The sequence below is a fragment of the Drosophila ficusphila genome, unplaced genomic scaffold, assembly GCF_018152265.1.
Source record: "Drosophila ficusphila isolate 14025-0441.05 unplaced genomic scaffold, ASM1815226v1 contig_791, whole genome shotgun sequence".
Taxonomy (NCBI): Eukaryota; Metazoa; Arthropoda; class Insecta; order Diptera; family Drosophilidae; genus Drosophila; species Drosophila ficusphila.
The window spans coordinates 14396423-14415628 of record NW_025064737.1 but is presented as its reverse complement, the minus strand read 5'-3'; the positions used below and the strand labels follow the sequence as shown (position 1 = coordinate 14415628).

General features: G+C 38.4%; 1 protein-coding gene across 3 annotated transcripts in view; it reads right to left on the bottom strand.

Annotated features, from left to right (window-relative positions):
- Positions 1 to 1762: 1762 nt before the first annotated feature.
- The window catches only part of LOC108087316 (patj homolog), a 28583-nt gene continuing 11139 nt past the window's right edge, over positions 1763 to 19206 (bottom strand). For all 3 annotated transcript variants that reach the window (XM_043209071.1, XM_017184642.2, XM_017184643.2), the window contains one exon: positions 1763 to 3863. The gene's annotated coding sequence lies outside the window, so the exon portion shown is untranslated. The remainder of the gene's footprint in view (positions 3864 to 19206) is intronic.

The window sequence follows — 19206 nt, the reverse complement described above, 5'->3', positions numbered from 1 at the left end:
TCGTATTTTCTCCCCTTGAAACGTCACCGGCATATTTTCAATTTACATAAATGCTTGTTGCGCGGCATACAAAATGAGAGCCCGAATGAGATGGCGGGTCTGTCCTAGCTTTTCATCTTCCGCCCCTTCCGGATTTTCCAGCATTTCCACCTGTCGTCGCTTTAAAGGTTAGGTGCAAATTTACACAAGCCACAATAAGCGAACGTGAGAGGGTCGGAAAATTCTGCTCGCTATTTACACGCGTTTTCCATTTTTTAATTTGTGTTTTTATTTCGCTTTTCAGTCATTTTTCCCCTCATTTTTCTGCGGTTTACGCATTCGGTTCGCATATTTTTGTATGCGAAAACGCAGACTAATGTGATTCAATTAATCTTCCCGTGGGTTCACCTCGGAGATCCTTTTTCGGCCTGAATTTATATGGATACTGGGTTTATCTTTTTTTGCCACTCGTCTGCGTGGCCACAAATTTTAATTACCGTTTAACAGCTGTTTTCTGGGAAAAGATATAGTATTGAAATATTATAGAACAAACACAGGAACACATTTAATTATATACGTATAATTGCAACACAACAATTTAGACCGTTATTATTTTGAGAATTAACAAGAAAGGAAGTTAGGTTCGGCGAGCAGAAGCTTATATACCTTGCAGTCGAGCAAAATGAATAAAGGCTAAACAGCATCGAAGAAATGATGACTTTTCTATTTATTTTTTATGTAATGATTCAGTTGGTTAAAGGATATAAACTTTTAGAGGTATGCCACTTTGAAATCTGATTAAAATTGGAAAAGCTATAGACTTAGAGATTTTGGGCTCTAAGGTGTCTCCTTCAAAACGTTGCAAACTTCTGACTGAAATTACGATACCCTATGCAAGGGTATAAAACAGATTTGTTATGTTTAATTTTTTGTCAGTTGTTGCAGCTTAAATCTGATATATTACTATTTGTAATGTAAAAATGTATCTGTAAAATGTTATGCACAAATAAATCCACAAGCTTAAAACTAATTTAGGCACTTTTACTAAGTGAATCATGTAAATATGGCTATTTAATTGCATAATTGGTTAATGACCCCACAAGAGGGAATTTAATTACCGACACATGATAATTGTCAATGGCCTCAACTCAACGGTTCAACAGTTTAAACATCATTGCAAAATAATTATGTGCGTTACACTTCTATAAACATTTAAATATAGTTTGCTATTTTAACTTTGTTTTAAAGGTGAGTTTTGATCCATTACTGTATAAATAAAATTTAAAGATGTTTTCTCGTTCTCTATTTAAGTTTACAGTGAAAATACTTATCTTCAATATTCTGCAACGTTATTTACCTTTGAAATGGCGTACACACGTTCAAATTTATTATCCAGAAAAGATCTCAACGGAAGGCCATCATCATTTTTCCCCTGAAACCACTCATTCGCTTTCAGTCCATTTCATGCCAGCCTCTCACCCTTTGATACTTCAATTCAATTACAACACATCCATAAAACATGCCGGCAACTAAATATATTTTTCGAGTAATTTAGTCCGCAGCACACAAAAGCTATCATCGTAGTTTCTATAGCCCCTATGGGAGCCATGGAAAGTGCACTCAGTGCACTCTTCGCCTCCACACTTCGTAGTTTGTTGTTTCCATTTCCGGTTTAACAATTGATTGAACATAGCCCCGATATCACCATCCCAACATCCCAATGTATTTATGGGGGCCATCCCCGTCATTCCCGGTTTTAAACAAATGAAATCGCACACTCAAATGAATCTTTGTACGTGTATTAATACTTTTTGTTATATTTTTCGCTTTCGTTTATTGAACGTTTCGTCAATTTACATACTCTGGTGTCTAATGTAGCCTATGTTTTTGCCAAAATTGCATATTCATTTCAATTTTCATCTGCGTTGCCTTTCGTGTCTCGTGTTTCGATTCGATTCAATTCGATTCTGGTTCATTGTTACATTGTTTGATGTTTTAGTCGATTTCTTCAGCTAGTTGGTTTTTTGCTCAGACAGTGGTTTTGTCCATTAATCTTTAATGCTAATTGGTAAATTGTTTCAGATATTATGCCACTTGCATTGATGTGCGTGTACTTATATACGTGTAAGTGTGTGTGTGTGGTGTTTCTGTGTGAGAGTGTGGTTGTATGATAGATATATAGATAGTGTATCTGCGTATTTTCTTAGATCTGCGTGGAACTTTTTCTCATTTCATCTGCAAAATATAGTAGTTTCCGTAAGCGAAAGTGCATGATTTTTAATGTCTCTATGTCTTTGTATTAATTTGTATACGTATGGACAATGCGTTTCATAACTATAAGTTGGGGAACATTTATCCCTTAGTACTAAAAACAAAACAAAATAAATAAGAAAGGTAGTGTATTTTAAATATATTCACTTTAAAAACTAAATGCACAGGTAAAAAAATTAACGTACAATTAAAGAACTAACAACAAGAAACCATAAAAAACTTTAAACAAACATACTTTTTTTTGTAAAAATGATTGATTAATTTTTGAAACGCATTGCAGGTGTTGTTATCTTACTCTCTATCGTTCAATTATTTTAAGATAGCTAAAGCATCTTGCTGATGTAATCAAGAACCTTATATACAGATGAAATTGAAGTCAGTTTAATAACAAAGAATCGCTTAACAGAAATGTTTTAACAATTTAAACTTTAAAGATTCGCTAACGTTGTTTGTTTTGTAATTAATCATTTGCTTTGCTGTTTTCCCATTTAAAATTAGTATCACTAACAAGCTTTTGTTTTATTTTTAATTTTGCTATGCTGCGAGAGGTGAAAAGAAAATTGGGCTCTTCAGGAGCCCTCACAAAAGTTCCTTTCACCACCTTTAACATCTCATCAATGTCTTAATATTCAATCGAACTACCTTAGTGTTTTTTGTTCAATTGTGTAATTTTTGTGTTGACTTGTTACTAAAGTTAAAGTTTTACTTTTGCTTGGTCGTCAATTGTAAATATATATAATTATATTCATAGGCATAGAATTTGTAGTATCTATAAATAGGTATATGTAATCGTATATACGCACAACTAATCTCAAGAATCTATGCATTATTGCGATTTTCGTTTCCTATACAATTTGAAAAATGACCCAAGTTCTTGAGGGTGCAAGTGTTATCTACTTAGGGTTTCCTCTCGAGAAAAGTAAACTGCCACGCCCATCCGCCCCTAGCCTTACCTATTCCAATGTGTATAAATGATTTACAAGCTAGAAATTGTAAATTTATGCTACGTAAAGTTGAAAAGGACAATAAAAATAATCTCTTGAATATTTACAGCGGACTTTTTGGGGTGGGCGGGGGTGTGGTTTCGTTTTTTGGGTGGATATGTGGGAACTACCGGGGTGCTATCATTATTGCCATCGTCATGGCCTCGACATATGCATACTAAACTGGAAAAATGTTTTGCAATATTTGTGTATGAATAAATTCCCCATCTCGTCGCTTTTCGCCCGGAACTTCGTTTGTTTTTTTTGTTTCTGTTGATGTTCAACTTTATTTGACGTTGTCAACTTTTTGTTAGAGCTTGTCCGCAGAAATTGTTATTAATAATTTATTGATACAACAATTTGTGATATTTTTAGAATCGTTGCGTGCCTCTCAATTTGTTTATTTATGCAGTTTTAGTGTTCGGGCCGGCTATCAATTGTACCTAGCTCGTGTATAGTTAATCGATTCTGGCAATGTGCGGATTTGGTTATATACTATATACAAATGGTTTCAATGTCCAGACTCGCTGATTTATGCTGCAGACTTTTCCGTATTGTTGCTTTTGGGTTTCCAATTTTACAGCTGCTTGTCGCGATGCTTTCACATGGCCGATATTAGGGTCATAAAATCTGCAAATAGCAAAGCGGACAAATATGAAAATTAGATTAGCGGTCGTGATGGTTGCGGCAAGGCAAATACATAATTCCAGAGCCTGTCGATAACGCTCGATTGAGTCGGATATCGGCATGTATATGTTTGGTAAGCATATGTGTGCATAAACTCAATGAATATCATAGTGGGGGGAAATATTAAATTTGTGGTTGAAATTCATAGCACTAGTTTATTTACGTTACCCGGAAATATAAGTTTCACTCCTATGTGTTTTAAATTTGTCTCTTTTAAACTACATATTTTTAAAAAATGAATACGCAAATAAACTATTAAAATTAATAGACATATAAGATAGGTATTGACCTTTATTAAATTATACTATATCATTAATTATATGGTTATCGTAAATTTTATGTACAGATATCAATGCTGGCTGACTACCTCTTCAAATGAATGATCTTTTTGTCTTACAAACCCAACAAATTGTTTACAGAACCCGGAACTAACTATATTTAATGGCTCCAATAAATTAAGTTCATGACACCCAAATTAATGAACTTTTGCTGGCAATTAGCTCATATAAATTTATTACGTAATGCACGAGAGTAATTTCGGGTAATGCGAACGGGGCAACCATGAGCATACTATAATCTACTCCCGTTAGGATGCCAGCCCCTGTTTTGGTTATAGCCATTGTCAGGACCATTGCCATTAGCCCTCAACACTTTTTGGCCATGACTCGGACTCGTTTCGTATAATGGACCATTCGGTTATTTGTTATTAACCCAAATGGGCATTCAACAAACCTAAAAACCCGCCGGAAAATATGGCACAACACTTCGGCTTCGTCGAGAACGGAACAGTAGCATCCAGAATCCAATCGATTTTAATAGTCGGAAACCAAAAGGTTTTCTCAAGGGAGTTGCCGGTGAATGTTTGCCTCAGTTTATGACAAGTACAGTGTGTGTCAAGAAAGGAGAACATAAAATGTTTTTATTGCTTATTTATTTTGATCAACATCTCCAAAATAAATCTTTCTTTATAGACCTAAAACCACTATTTTAAATAACTCAATAAAATGTTCATAAAAGGGATGAACCTTGAGAACTTGAACTTTGAATAAAAAGTGACCTTGCTTTCTTTATTCCACTCTCACACTGTATTATGGAGGATCTAGAGGGCCATGAATTTTCAGAACCTGACAATTTTTTAATCAACACCCAGATGGCCAACAGCAACAAATGGCCCGAGGCAAAAACTCGGCTAGGAAATGTCGCTAACGCAAATAAAAAACAAATGCAAAATATTCCCTGGCAATTTTGGCACGTGCAAGCCCCACATTGTTGTTGTGGGTTTCTGTTGCTGTTGTAGTTCTTGTAGTTGTTGTTGTTATTGTTATTGTTGTCGTCTGCGTTGTTGTTGGCGATTGTGTGAACCTTGATTAACGCAACAGGAGGGATGAAGGAGGGGAGGGCGGCAGGGGTTTTTGGCTGGCAACATCAGCGGTAGGGATATTGTTGCTGTTTGCCAAATCTCTCGGCGCTGTCTCTCTAAATTTTAACTATGAATGTCCTGGGCCCACAACAACAACAACAATAGAAAATGTACACTTAAAAAATGTAGGATACTTTTTAAAATGTTAACAAAAAACTCAAGACTAACTAACTCTTTACTCAAAACTAATTTAAAACTCTTTATAAAAAAATAAAAAAATATTTTTTGTCAATCAATTTCTTTATCTTTATATTGTTTTGCTACTTAAGAGCCATTCTTTTTTTTTTTGGCTAAGTGTATTTGCCTATTTGTGTGTGTGGGCTGTTTGTGTGCCAGTTGGCAGTAAAATTTGTTTACCAAAACCTTCTTAGCTTGGCTTAGTAGCCCCCGCACCGCCATTGTTTGTGTATTTGCATTTCGGCTCCCCTTGCCCTCCGTTTTGTGCACCCCGAAAGAAGCCCAAAACCAGCCATCAACCCATCAACCCGTACCCCTTCACCTCCGCCCCTGGGTGTGAAATTTCATGCATATATGTATCTATGAGTGGCAGTGGCAGTGCGAGCGGTCTTGTTTGTGTGTCTGTTCGTGTAAGTGTGTGTGTTTGTGTATGTTCGTGAGAGAGTTTGTGCCCCGCCTTTGGCCTTTTTTGCAGCTTTTGCTTTTTAGCCACTTTTGTTTGCCTTGCTGTTGTTGCCTTTGTTTGCCGCTCCTTGTTCCTTGTTCCTTGGCTTTGCGTTTTGCGTTTTGGACAGCCCGGAGTCCTTTGACCAGGTTGTCAGCTAAAAAAAAAAAGGGGGGAACAGATAGCCCAGAGAGAACACGGCGCCGCAATAAAGCATCTCAAGCAAGTGAAATGTAAATCGTTTTCCCGCCACTTTTCTCTTGTCGCAGGGCATGAAAAATGAATGTGGCCAAGACGTTGTAAGCAGCTCAATAGGAATATTAAAACAAATTGAGTGGCCAGCAAACTAAGTTGGGAAAACAATAAATATTTTCAATTTACAAATGGAGTATAAGAGAGATAAAGGATTTTTGAGTCTAAAAAGTTTTAAATGCTTTTTAGAAAACTATTTAGTTTACCTAAATAAAATCTTAGTTAGAACTCGAGGTAAGCAATTAGTGTGATTTTATTTGTCTGTCCTGACCAATTATTTATTCAAAACTTGAATTGTCTTTATGCAGGGTAAACCATTGTCGAGGTCAGTCGATTTCCATGGCTAACGATATTGCCAGAATTTTATATTTCGCGGCAGCCAGATGTGGATAGAGAAGGGATTTCTGGGCGAGTGGAGGCTGAAATATATATAGTAAATCCAGCCGCAACTGCACGGCGGGCTTTGGGTGGCAGAATCTCGGACTCGGCTGTTTTTTAGCCATTGAAGCCGCAATGTGGAACGTGTTATGCAAATCTGGCTTGGGCTTTCCTCTTTCCGTGTTTTCCCCACCGGTATTTGGCCTGCAATGGGGATCTGTTGACCATCTGCAGTGCCGACGGTGGCATCAAAAACAATTTAGCTGCTCCACTCAGCACTTTTTGTCACCTGGCTCTTTTCCGCCTTTATTTGATTCACTCAAAATGTTAATTTAAATTGCAAACAGTCCATTGTTTCGTGCTTATTGTTCTTTTCATGTTTACCGTCGTTCTGGTTTTTTCGCTGCTCCGCAATTAGCATTGCAATGAGGCAGTGGCTTTTCTCTGGGTGGTCGCATTAAAAATGATATCCTAAGTAGATTGTACAAATTGCTCGCAATTATATTTAATAGCTCGTTCAAGCGGGCCCCATAAACGAGGAGCGGCCGTTAAAGCTCCAAGTTGAAAAAAAGGAAATAAGAAATGGGATGGGTTCTCGAGGCGCCATTCTATTCCTTTCGCTCAAAGGCAAAAGCAATTTATCAAAAATCGGTCAAGAACACTCGGGAAACGGAAATGGGAAACGCGTGACCTTTTGCCATACAAAAACTGACAAGAACTCTGTGGTTGCCATTGAGAAATAAGTGAAAGTGCACTTTGTATAAGCTTTTTTGTGATAATAGTGTCGATTTCAGGGCATTTATTCTTAAGACAATTTTGTTATAAGAAATGGTAAAAAAAAAACAATAAAAAGTGAATTTATACTTTTATAAAGCTTTCTTTTGGTTTCTTGTTTGCTCTTAATTTGTATATAATTTTGAAGGAACTTCTCTGTCCTAATCCATTTAAATAGTTTTCATACAAAAAGTTTTTTACTACTGAAAAACAGAAACTTCAACTCGTAAAATGCACTTTGGGTTTTGTTTTAACGGCCAGTAAAATAATTATTGTATTGCAGAAGTTCGCCAAGTTGTTTAAAATTCCTGAAGCTAGTTCAACAGCTGATACCCTCTAGAAAAAAAGAAAGGGAGGAAGGAGAGTAGTAGGTCAGGCATACAGTATAATAAATGAAGCACATGTCCAATCACTTGTGCCATTTTGTTCGCCAATCAAAGTTTCCAGAGCGCTTGAAAAGGGAACTAAAACAAAAAGACTGAAAAGTTTGTGAACTTTCTGCAGGCCAACTTATCGACGGTCTCCGGGCCACAAAACAATCAAAGCGACCCCTTAACTACCAAAAAGGGAGGCGTCGGGGTGGCGGTGGGGGCGTGGCACACATCCGAGGGTAAACAATAAACTTCAATTATGAATATTTCAACAACTGGGATGGCAAAGTGCAGGCGAAAGAGTTGAAACATGCTCAAGCTGCGACGGCGGCAGGAAAAGGACAAACTTTGGGGAAACTCTCGCTGGGAAACTTGGCGAGAAGGTGAGGACAGTTCAGGGGCATTGACTTTGATCTTTCTGCCCCGGCTATTTGCTTTGTTTGCCATTCCAAGGGAAAATAGTAAAGGGGCCAAATTAAACAACGACAGCTCGCCGTTCGAGTTCGAGGCAATTAAATTGGATTTGCGCCTGGCTTAATGGCCATAATACGCCGGGCCCAGCTAATTAATAATTAAATTAAATTTCCGTCCCGACCGTAAAAGTATTAATTGCTGTCCACAAAATCTGGCTTAGGGCAATCCCTCAAGTGGCCAATAACCCACCGAATCCACTGAACCCACCGAACCCCAAACCCTTCAAAGCCCGTCAAACTTTCATTCCCGAAGTGTTGCCTTGTTGCTTCCGGTGGCAGTTTGAAAGCCAATTGCACCTCCATCTCCTCCGAGGAACTCGGTTCCGAGATTGGATTGGGCGATAATAAAAAAATGAGCAATGCCCCCCGCTCTCGATGTAATGCGATGCTCGGGCACGGCGACGCTTCCGCTTCCCGTTGGACAACTTCCGGTGGCAGCAGTTTGGCGCCATGTCATATTGACAGCCTCCACACGGTCTTATTAATATTGAAGTAACGTGTTACTACTGTGTGAGTGAGTGAGGGTATGTGTGTGTGAGTGTGTGTGTTTGGCCTCCCAGTGGCCGCATAAAATGCCTCAGCAATACGGAGATGGCAATGTGTCTTTAAGTATACTGAAATAAATATCATTAAACTAGTTTAGTTAACAACTGAATGGAAACTATAAAGCTGAAAAAGAAATTCTTCACAGCTTATCATAAATGGATAATTATAATTAATATTGTATAAGTTTTTGTAGTTTATTTTTATATTTTTCTAGTCTAAAAGTTATTCTGCCACTTCTAAATTTTTCTTTCTGTATAAAGCGTGTGATGGAAATCCTGTGGTGTTGGGCTTAACACAGACAGAAAGCCGAAATTGTATTGCAATAAAATGATTTATTCGGGCATATTTCCATTTGCCAGAGAGCCAGCGAGCGAGCGGCTCGAACTAAAAGTGGCAGTTGCGCCACTGACATGTTGAAATATGCCATTGTCTTGTGGCACGCGTCAAGGACAGGAGCCGGATGCTTTGTGCGGTGGCTCCCATAAAAATGTAATAATTCCATTGCTCGAAAAAAAGGAAAAAGGCCTAGTAGACCTGGTATGTGGAGTGTGTTGATAAGACCGCTCGGCCGTAGCAACAGATTTCACATCCCGTGTCGCTCCTTTCGGACTTGTTATGTCATCCGCCTTCGTTTTATTGCAGCCGCAACTTTTATTAAATCGCCAAGAGGAACAACCGAAGGACCAGAAAAAGGAGAAGAGAAAAAAAAATGTGGACTGTCCCCCTGCAAAAATAAAAAATCGGGAGTGAAACCTTATCTGCAAATGTCGTTTGCCTTCCTGTTTTCATTCCCTTAACGATGCGGACCGAGGATTTGGGGCAAAAAAGAGTAAAGAAAAAGGATTCACTTTGGCCTGCCTTTAATGGCCTTAAAATAGCCTGCCATGAATGCCATTTGCCGGGTTTATCAACGGCAATTGAGCCAAGCCATTGACGTAGATAAATTTAATTTACCTTCTATTTGGCTTGCGAATTTATTTATATGCTGATTTTGAAAACGAATTTGCTTGATGGAACAACAACAACAAGAACACCAAGAAAAGCAACAACGAAGTTTGTGTAGCTTATCAAAGGCCAAATTGAGTTAAGTTGGCATAAAAGCAAGCCAACTGCCAAGGGAAACAGATTCGCTTTGACAGGTCACGGTGGCGTATACGCAACGCATCACGTATACGACATGTGAGCTGGATACCCCAAATTCCAGCCGTCACACTTAAAGCCCCAATGCCCATTATGCAATGACATTTTAAATAGTTTTCTTTGATTGCCGAACTGATTTGCATTTGCATAATATTCGTTTATCAGCCAAAGAAATTGCATATTAAAAAAGTATTTTCTAACCAGCTCACAAAAAGAAAATATTTTGATTTAGGATTATCCATATGAATAATTAATTGATGCATATTAAATGAAAATAACTAAGCGTTTAATTAAAAATGTAAGTCAATAGAAATACAACAAATAAAATTATACAATGGTGTCAAAGACAATTAAAAGGCAATCACTAAATCAATTTCTGACCAACATTAGGGCTTAGGCAAACAAAGCATTTTTAAATAATTAATTAATGGGCAGGACAGAAGAAAAATGCCAAGGCTCGACACAAAGGGAAAAGGTAATTTAATGGAATTTTAATTACGAAATGAAACGAATGCGCCGTCAAGGCCTTCGATATTCAACTGTCAGCTAGGAATATGCCCAATGTTACGGCTTTCGTGATTATTATTATTGTTTTCCATGTTGGCACGGCGTTGTTACAAATGGCCGAGCTATAAATTGCCAGAGCCATAGTGTCCATCATGTTGAAATGCTTGAATTTTTCATTGCTTGCATTTCAATTTCATGGCCAGCCATTAAAATTGACAGCCCACCCACACACACTTACACTCACACTTACACTCACGCCTCCCCACAATGTGTTGGTTGAAGGAAAGAATGGGAGACAGAAGCAAAGTGATAAAAAGAGGAAGGTAAAAAAAAAAAAGTGGAGTCTCCAAACTAAGCCCCCCAAAGGATTGCCCCCAAAAAATTTTTGGAACTATTTTCTTTCTGTTTTTAATGGGTTTCCTTATCTGTCACTTAAAACTTGGCTTTGTCGTTAAAATTTTTGATTAACACTAAAATGAAAGGTGTCTTAACATTTATGCAAAAGTTTCTTAATTTCTCAGTCAAAAGTGAGCAGTAAATATATAATTTATAGGAACCTTTTTAGTCTTGTCATTATTATTTGTATTTTTGACCATTTTGCTCTATATTTCTTAGTCACTATGCTGTTGCTTGGGCTTTCCCGTTTTACTTTTTTAGCCAGGCCCGATAAACCTTTATTTTCCTCTTGTCCGTGTGAAAATCGGCAGTTTTTTCCCTGCCCATGTTGTACAGTCATTTTTCCAGCTTTGCCTTTCACTCCGCCTTTGCCTTAAAAGCATGTTGCATAATTTACGGTCTGTGAACTGCGATGAGTGAAAAGGGCGGATCAGCTGATTTGCTTTTTGCTTGGCTTTTGGATTTTGATTTCAGTGCAGTGCCACCAACGAGGACTACGATTCGGTTTTTGGCCCCGGAAAGTGTGCTACACACCCATTAAAATGCTTCTTTGCATTCGAGATTTGTGGCTGCAACAGCTGCTGCCACAGTGGCTGGCTTTTCAGATTTTGGCAGAGCCATCACTTAAAGTCAAACTGGGCGACTGGAAGCGACTAATGTCGGCGGGAATTTCGCATTCATGATTCGCCAGGGAATCGTTAGCATAAACAAAGTACATTTTAAAATGCTGAATTGGCAGAGGAAAACCAGAGCTAAAATAAGTCAACGAGGGAAATTAACAGCTGATTGCGAAATGCAGTGCTCGTCAAAATATTTAATTTTCCATAGTTTATTCAGATATTCCTCTACGTGTAGTTAACAATCACTGAGTGTACATCTGTTACGCTGATTGATTTATCGCTCGATTGAAACAATTTGATCTGGATGCGCGTGACAGTCGCTTGATTTACGCTGCTGCAAACATCGGCTAATCGGCCTCCAGCCATCAAATGTGTCAAGTCAACACTGACCCACAAAAGCCAATGGCTTTGCGATTAACCCCCGACTGCCCCACCATCCGCTGGGAATTTCAGCCACACCGCCAAGCCGTCGGTGTGATGGCAACATTAAATTTATGCTCGCTAAACTTTATAATTAATTACATTCGCATAATAAACGAACTTAAATATGAAAATGAAGTGCAAATACAGGCAGCACAATCGGTTGACAAGGGGGGCAGATTAAATTGAAGGAGGGGTTGGGGAGCAAATCAAGCAGGGATGGAATTTTGTGGCAGCTTCCATTTTCGCTTTTGCATAAAGCAGACAGCAGCCGCAGAACAAGTAAAGCGGTGCGACAATTTAATGCCGCTTACATGAAATTAATTCGCACAAAATCAATTTCAATTTGCATTCAATTTGGCAGCGCAAAAAAGGTGTCAAAATGTGCCGGAAAAACTAAGGAAAATCGCCAAATTGTGTGCCAGCGGAGCTCTGATTTCTGATGTCGTGTCATTGTGGTTTTAAATTTGCCGTCATGGGTGGAGATAATGTGCTAAGTACTAAATGATGAAACATCAAATTTGCATTTAGCTAAAAACGCATTTAATGTGCTACAAAAAATATAAACTTTTTCTTGCTCGTAATTTGTTTTTCATGTAATTTAATTATAAATGCTAACGTTATCATTTTTGCGTGGGATCTGCAAAATTTATTAAAATCATTTTTTTTCCAACTGCACATTTATTTAATATATCAATTAATTATACTGCTATTAAGTTTTTTTACATTTCAATTTAATTCAATTGTTTCCAGCAAAGCCTATTTAATTGTGGCTTTCTGTGGACTAAGCAAAAGTTATTTCGAGGACATAATATGCACACAATTGGGATCTGTTCGATGTGCGGTGGTATGGTTTACACCAAGAAGCAATAGAATTTGTCTGGTTGAAGCCCCGACAGGATAATGTGAACATTAGAAGCTCCAAGGAGCACGCACACACAGATGCCCGATTGCCAGGCTTACTTGTGTGGCATGTCTGGCATCCTCCTTCTCCCTCAGTCCCCCGCTTTACCCCGCCTTTCCCCGCTTTCAACCAGATAGTATCGTCATCAATCAAGACCCGAACAGATCCGATATGCATGTTGAATTTGCAAAACGATACTCCTGGGCCAGCCAATTGGTAGGCACAAATCAAAGGGATTTACTCCGGAGACGCAGGACATTTAAGTATATATTATCCATATTTTATTCGAGTTTGATCAAGCCACAGTTCACTGGGGACTCTACCCGTAATTTATGGCCAAACTTAATTAGATAGAAGTAGCTGATTAAGTAATGCGTGTTATTAGTTTACAAGTGAACATAAAGGTAAATATAAGTTGATAACTATTTATTATACTTCACTTATCTAAACAAATACAGAACAAATTAATATTTGTACTTTGATTTAGAACTTTATGATTGTCCTTATCTCTGATGATTATCTCACAACCATTCAAGTGCTGGGCAAACTCTGGTTTTTATGCTGATAAAACTTGGTGCATATAGTTAAATAAACGCATAAGTGAGCACTTAAAATACGAGCATTCATGGCAAGTCTCAAAATGGACAGAAACTACTCAAATATCATGTGTGTGCACTTAAAATTTTCATTGCCTGCTTTCAGGCTGCGAAACTGGGTGAGGCGGAAAAACAAAGGCGTTGGGGGAAAAGCCAAGGGGGAGAGCGAAGGGAAATCGCCTCGGGGCCAAGCCTATGCAAATGCGATCCGAGAGCGAGCTCATGGTAATTGAATCACGCTGCGAGTTGTAAGCGAGTTGTAATGCATTCCCTCACTTTCCCCGCCCTTCGAATTTCCCCAAAGCCCTTCAGGCTAGCCATTAGAAAAGTGCACGAGTGGGTGGTGATGGGTAATGTTTGGGGGGTCACAGGGTGGCTGTATTCGTGTTTGACAAACGGCATTTCAATGCTTTCAACGCACACGCAAACTAACAAACAAACAAATAACAAATATCATTACAGCGACTTACACATGCAACGGCTGGCTGACAACTACACGCATACATAAGATACACATACAGCTAAAGTCAAAATAGTGGCAGTGAATTAAAATTAAATATCAAATAATATTTGATTTAGTATTGTGTTTTATTCCCTAAAGAAAAGGAAACACAAACTAATTGATTTTTGAAAGATTTAACAACTATATGATTTATGTAAAGAGGCTTTGGGAATTAGAAGTTCAACAAATTGAAGCAACATTTCGTATTCAAACTCTATTATCTTGGCAGCTACTGTATAGAAGAAGACTGGAAAGGATATGAAAGCCGGCGACGACAACGAGCATACATAAAAGATGAAGAAAAATTGCATATAAATACGGAAAACACTTGCCGGGGGGTGGGGGAAAATGGGGAAAACGGAAGGAGTGCTGATGGCAAGGAGATGAGAGAGCTGCTTGCGATTGTCAAGTGGTTGTCCTGATGGAAGGAGAACACAAGCGCCCGACCGCCGATTGAACTTGCCTTGGCGTATACGTAATTTATGCATCTGTGTACCTACAGAGGAGTCCCTATAACTCTAACCACTGTCTGCACTGTAATAGTTTGGATTGGGATAGTTTTTATAGCACCCCAAGTAGGAATAAAATATTTTGAAGTGACCTTAACTAAACCCTTTGGAATGTGATAACCTATTCTATGATCAACGTAGTTTATTGTATTTTTAAATTTTATTACTATTTGGCCTACATAATGTAAGTAATTCATACTAATAAATAATGTTGATTTCTTAAATTAATTTATATTTTGTAATTTATTGAATTTTGAATGATAAAATTGGGTCAACGAATCCTGAAATAAGTTTTAACCAAGTTCGAGTTAAAGAAGTTGTACTGTGCAAATATATGCTTATGTAAAATGCATGTCACTATATCTGAATAAAGTATGCATAGTCGCATACATACATACTCTTGCATACACATATATACAATCTTGGCTTTTTCCGTACATCTTCATTCAATATAAGAACCGTTATGTCGAAAGCATTTTTCTGTTGACAGCAACAACAATAGCTGTGAAATAGCATTAAAAAACGCGACAAGGGTGTGAAAAGTAGGGTAGAAGTTGATGTCAGGATGGATGGCGACAATATCAACACTAACTCAACCAAACGACACTTAACCCTTACGTAAACGCGATGATGCAGTGCACGATTGTTGGATATTTAGTACACATAGAAGTTTTAAACTTCTCAAACCAAAGCTATACAGTTTTTTACACATCGCTTTAAGCTTATTCTGCAATTTTTAACTGACACGTTTAACATATGGTTTACTTTCCTTTCTTATTTAATTTTCCAATTTTATCACTTCTCATTGCCACATTCTTTCGGTTAAGAAGATCAACAATGTGTTAACACCGTGACATTTTACCATTTTTGCACTTAAGTTTAAATGTTCGTGCACTTTCAATGTTTCTGTTGGCTTTGACCAAAAGCTACAGTTCTGTGGAAGCATATAGCAACAAAATGAGTAGCTACAGAAACAATAACACCAACTGCAGAAGAGCTGCTCTTCTTCATCAGCAGCATTATTATTTCCACACTGAAACTGTTTTTATTCAAACAAGATATTGTGAAAATATATAAATACGAGTAAACAGAAATAAGTTTTCCAGGCCACAGACTTAATCCCGTCTTTTTATTTTAAATGGATGGACAATAAAGCAATTTATTATTTTATTCAAATAAAGTGGATTTTTCGCACTAAAGCCATTCTACAAACACTCAATACATTTATATTTTGGTTGTACAAACAGTATCAGCATAAAAGAAAAGAAATAGTTCGAGAACGAAATGCTTGACATCTAAGGAATTAGTTTTCTCTGATCTAATCTTTTCTTGTTTGATATTTCTTTTAAAACGTATATAAAACTTCTCTGTTAAGTGCATTTATGTGTATCACTGCACATTACTGGTTCATCGGCTGTATTGGCAGTGCGTAAACTTTGAACTGCTGTGCAAACGATGACCGGAAGGGCAGAAGATTTTCCGGAGGGGTGGGGTGGGGTTCAGGTCGTCGGTTCATTTGGGCGGTAATCTTGGCATGCACAATGAGCTCTCGATGACGTCGCGTGTGTTTGCTTACGGCCTATCTGGCAACCACAGTGGCTGGGAACATTTTGGCCTCGCATGCAGCACAAACAACTCGAGGTGGGCTTAAAAGAGGGGCTTCCGAATGGCGAGGGGGCAACGGTTGGGGTGGGGGGAACGTTGCATTTGAGCCGGTGAACAGGTGAGCGAGTGGAAAAACAGCCAAAGGCCCGTTTTCGCGGTCCGTTTGCACTGCAATTAAGAGTCTGGCCAAGAACAAATGCACGCAATTTTGCACTTGATTCACATTTGGCAGGACGACAAACCTAATTAACCTGAAAGAGCCACAATCAATGGGCAAACAAGCAGTCTTTGTGGTGCCCTCTTTGCACTTGAAAACAGCTGAAATTTTCCGGTGAGATTTTACTATTCCTTTGATGCTCAAGGATTCAAGCAAACAAAAATTATAATTTTGAAATATAACTTTAGTTTTTACAAAGAAGCCAAGGAGTTCTTTCCTTTTTTTTACTAACTGATTTTTAATATATATGATAATATAATTCAGGTATGAGGTACATTGCCTCTGAAATTTTGTGGCACCTATTCAATCAGATAAAAAGCTGAAATCAACACTTGTTACCTTGCAACCTGCCGCTTTGGCCATAACGCAAAAAAGAGGCACTCAAAAGGCTCATAAAACACTTACACTCACCAGGAGGTCCACGCCCACACACACACACACACGCCCAGGCAGCAAATACACACACTCGCGTACACTTACACACTGTGGAATGTGGAATGGGTGTAATTAAATATGAAAACATATGTTTCCCCTTTGTTTTTCACAGAGCCCTAACAAAGTCAGAGAAAAATCAATAAGGACTCCGATCCTGGCTCGCCAGGGCCACGGAATTCGCAAATTATTTACCATATTTATTATGGGCCAGCAACTGGATATGGCAAAAAAAGAAGGGGCAAGAGGCAGAGGGGAAGTGGGCGTGGCCGCTGCAGCAGGGTAATTTGTATTTAAGTAAGTTGAGTAAATCAGTTGACGAGTCGGCGAACGCAAATCGTCAAATATTTATAAGCTGCCAGTTGAGCCGGCTACAAATTTTATGACAGCCAAGAGGGATAAAGGGCCTAAAAATTAAGGGCGTCGGGCTGCTGGCCTAGTGGCATTGTCAATTATGGGAATTATGAGCAGTGAGTGCGTCAGCGGAACGAACGGCTGGCTGTTCGAGCTCATCCACCGCCAACTTTCCGTTGCTCCCGCCACAAGTTTCCTCCCCTGGCAATTGCGTCAGCAGTTAATTTTTATGTATTTTTAAAGCGCTGCCATTCCCCTCTTGCTTTCGGGCTTATTAAGTAGGTCCTGGCGTATTAACGGCCAAAAGCGACAGGCCAGATAAATATCGCGACATCGCGAAGCACTCGATACGAGTTTATGCACTTCACCCGAGGGCCGGGCCCTCAAAAAATGGAGAAAAATAACTTCAAGACCAAAAGAAGATTGAAATAATGGAAGCAAACAGAAGGCCAAACACAGCAGATTTTTTGCTTGTCGTTATCAGCTTTTAATTGAACCGTATGGAGGGCAATGCAAAGAGAAAGTTAAAAAGAAATGTTGGGAAGTGGTTTATATTGAAAACAGAGCAGTAAAAGTTGTATTGAGACTATAGTAAACTTTGTAACTTATTCTAAATTCCAAAAAATTTATTTTTGAATTTCTAAATAGAAGATAAATAGAAAAATGCACTCTGTAAACATATTTTGACGGCATCATTAACAATAATCTATTCAATACACCAAACATGACCGATCTTCCCACAAATTATAGGGTGCTCATTCAAAAAAGAAAAGTAAAACCAAGCTCATTCTCGACGCATTCAAGAGTGCACCGAGCACACGAGGCGTATACGCGATGTGGACTTACAAAGCACGGGATGATGAGCTTGTTGTCGATATGCCAAGATAAAGCCAGCAACTTGTTGTTGTTGCTGTTGTTGTTGTTGTTGCTGTTGCTGTTGTGATTGTTGCCTCTGCTGCAAAGTGTAAGCTTGAAGTTCATGCACAGACAATTACAAAGAGGGCAAGCCAAGGGAGAAGGTGGAAATTGAGGGGAGAAATGGAGGAGGGAGGAGGGAGGAGGGGGAAAGTATCAGGTCCTTGCTTCCTTGCCGCTATCTGTATTATGCTCTTGCCCCGGTATTGTTTCTCCATTCCCGTTCCCCGGATCCGGCAGCTGCCTCATCTACACAATTGTTGCATTAAATAAATGTTTTTTGTGCCGGGACCCGCTTTACGTGCTTACATACGAATAGAGAGCGAAAATTTCGATACCAATGGATAAAATATTGAAATCAAAATACATGTAAGGCTGTTCACTCTCACGAATGAAATACTAAAGTTCAAAACTAACCCTAACACCATTTGAAAATGAATTCTAATGCAAATCTACCAAAATGTATCCATAGAAAATCTTTTAATTATTTGAGTACACAATCTTGATAAAATGCATTTAGTTTTTAGTTTATATAGAATTTAATCTACCGAAGCATCTTTTAATCTCTGCACCAGTTAATTATTAATATTGCAATGTTGAAGTGATTTTAATTGTTTTCCGTGCACAAAGGAAGGCATTCCAGCTGAAAAACTGTGAGAGTGCCTTCCAGGCACAGACGTTGATAGATTTCCATGCATGCTCGACACTCCTGGGCGAAGGAAACGGAAATGGTAGAAAGGCAGGCAGGGCTGTGGAAATTTAGAAAGCTCACCCACACACACACACACACTCACATACATACACACACCCACTGATGGCTGTGTTTGCGGTGTGTGCTATGCGTTTAATGAGTTTTTTGTTCTGCCGTAATTATTTTTGCAGTCTGTTATACTTGCAAGCGCAAATATCCTCGAAGAACCGGCAATCAGGCACAGAGCCATTTTAATGAAACAATTCTGAATGCAGGAAATGCAACATTTTCCTTGGGGTTCGTTCGGATGTGTAACACACACTAGATATTTATGTACAAAACAAAGAAAATCACAGATAGAAAACTATCTGAGAATGTTTTTGGTACAATTTGATATTTTCTGTTCAATGCTGAAGTTTTCTCTAAACTTTGCCAAACTATTAACAACTAACTTATTCAAATATACGATTGCCATGCCAAGCTTAAGTAGTTAATTCCTTATTTGATTTGCTTTGAGTAATTTTCTTGAATCAATCAAGAATTTCAATCAACAAATAGTTTCATTTATTGATTCCTTCGCTTGTGAATGCGATGAGGAGAATGCATTAGGAAGCTAAAATAGTTGAATAAATTATAAATTCC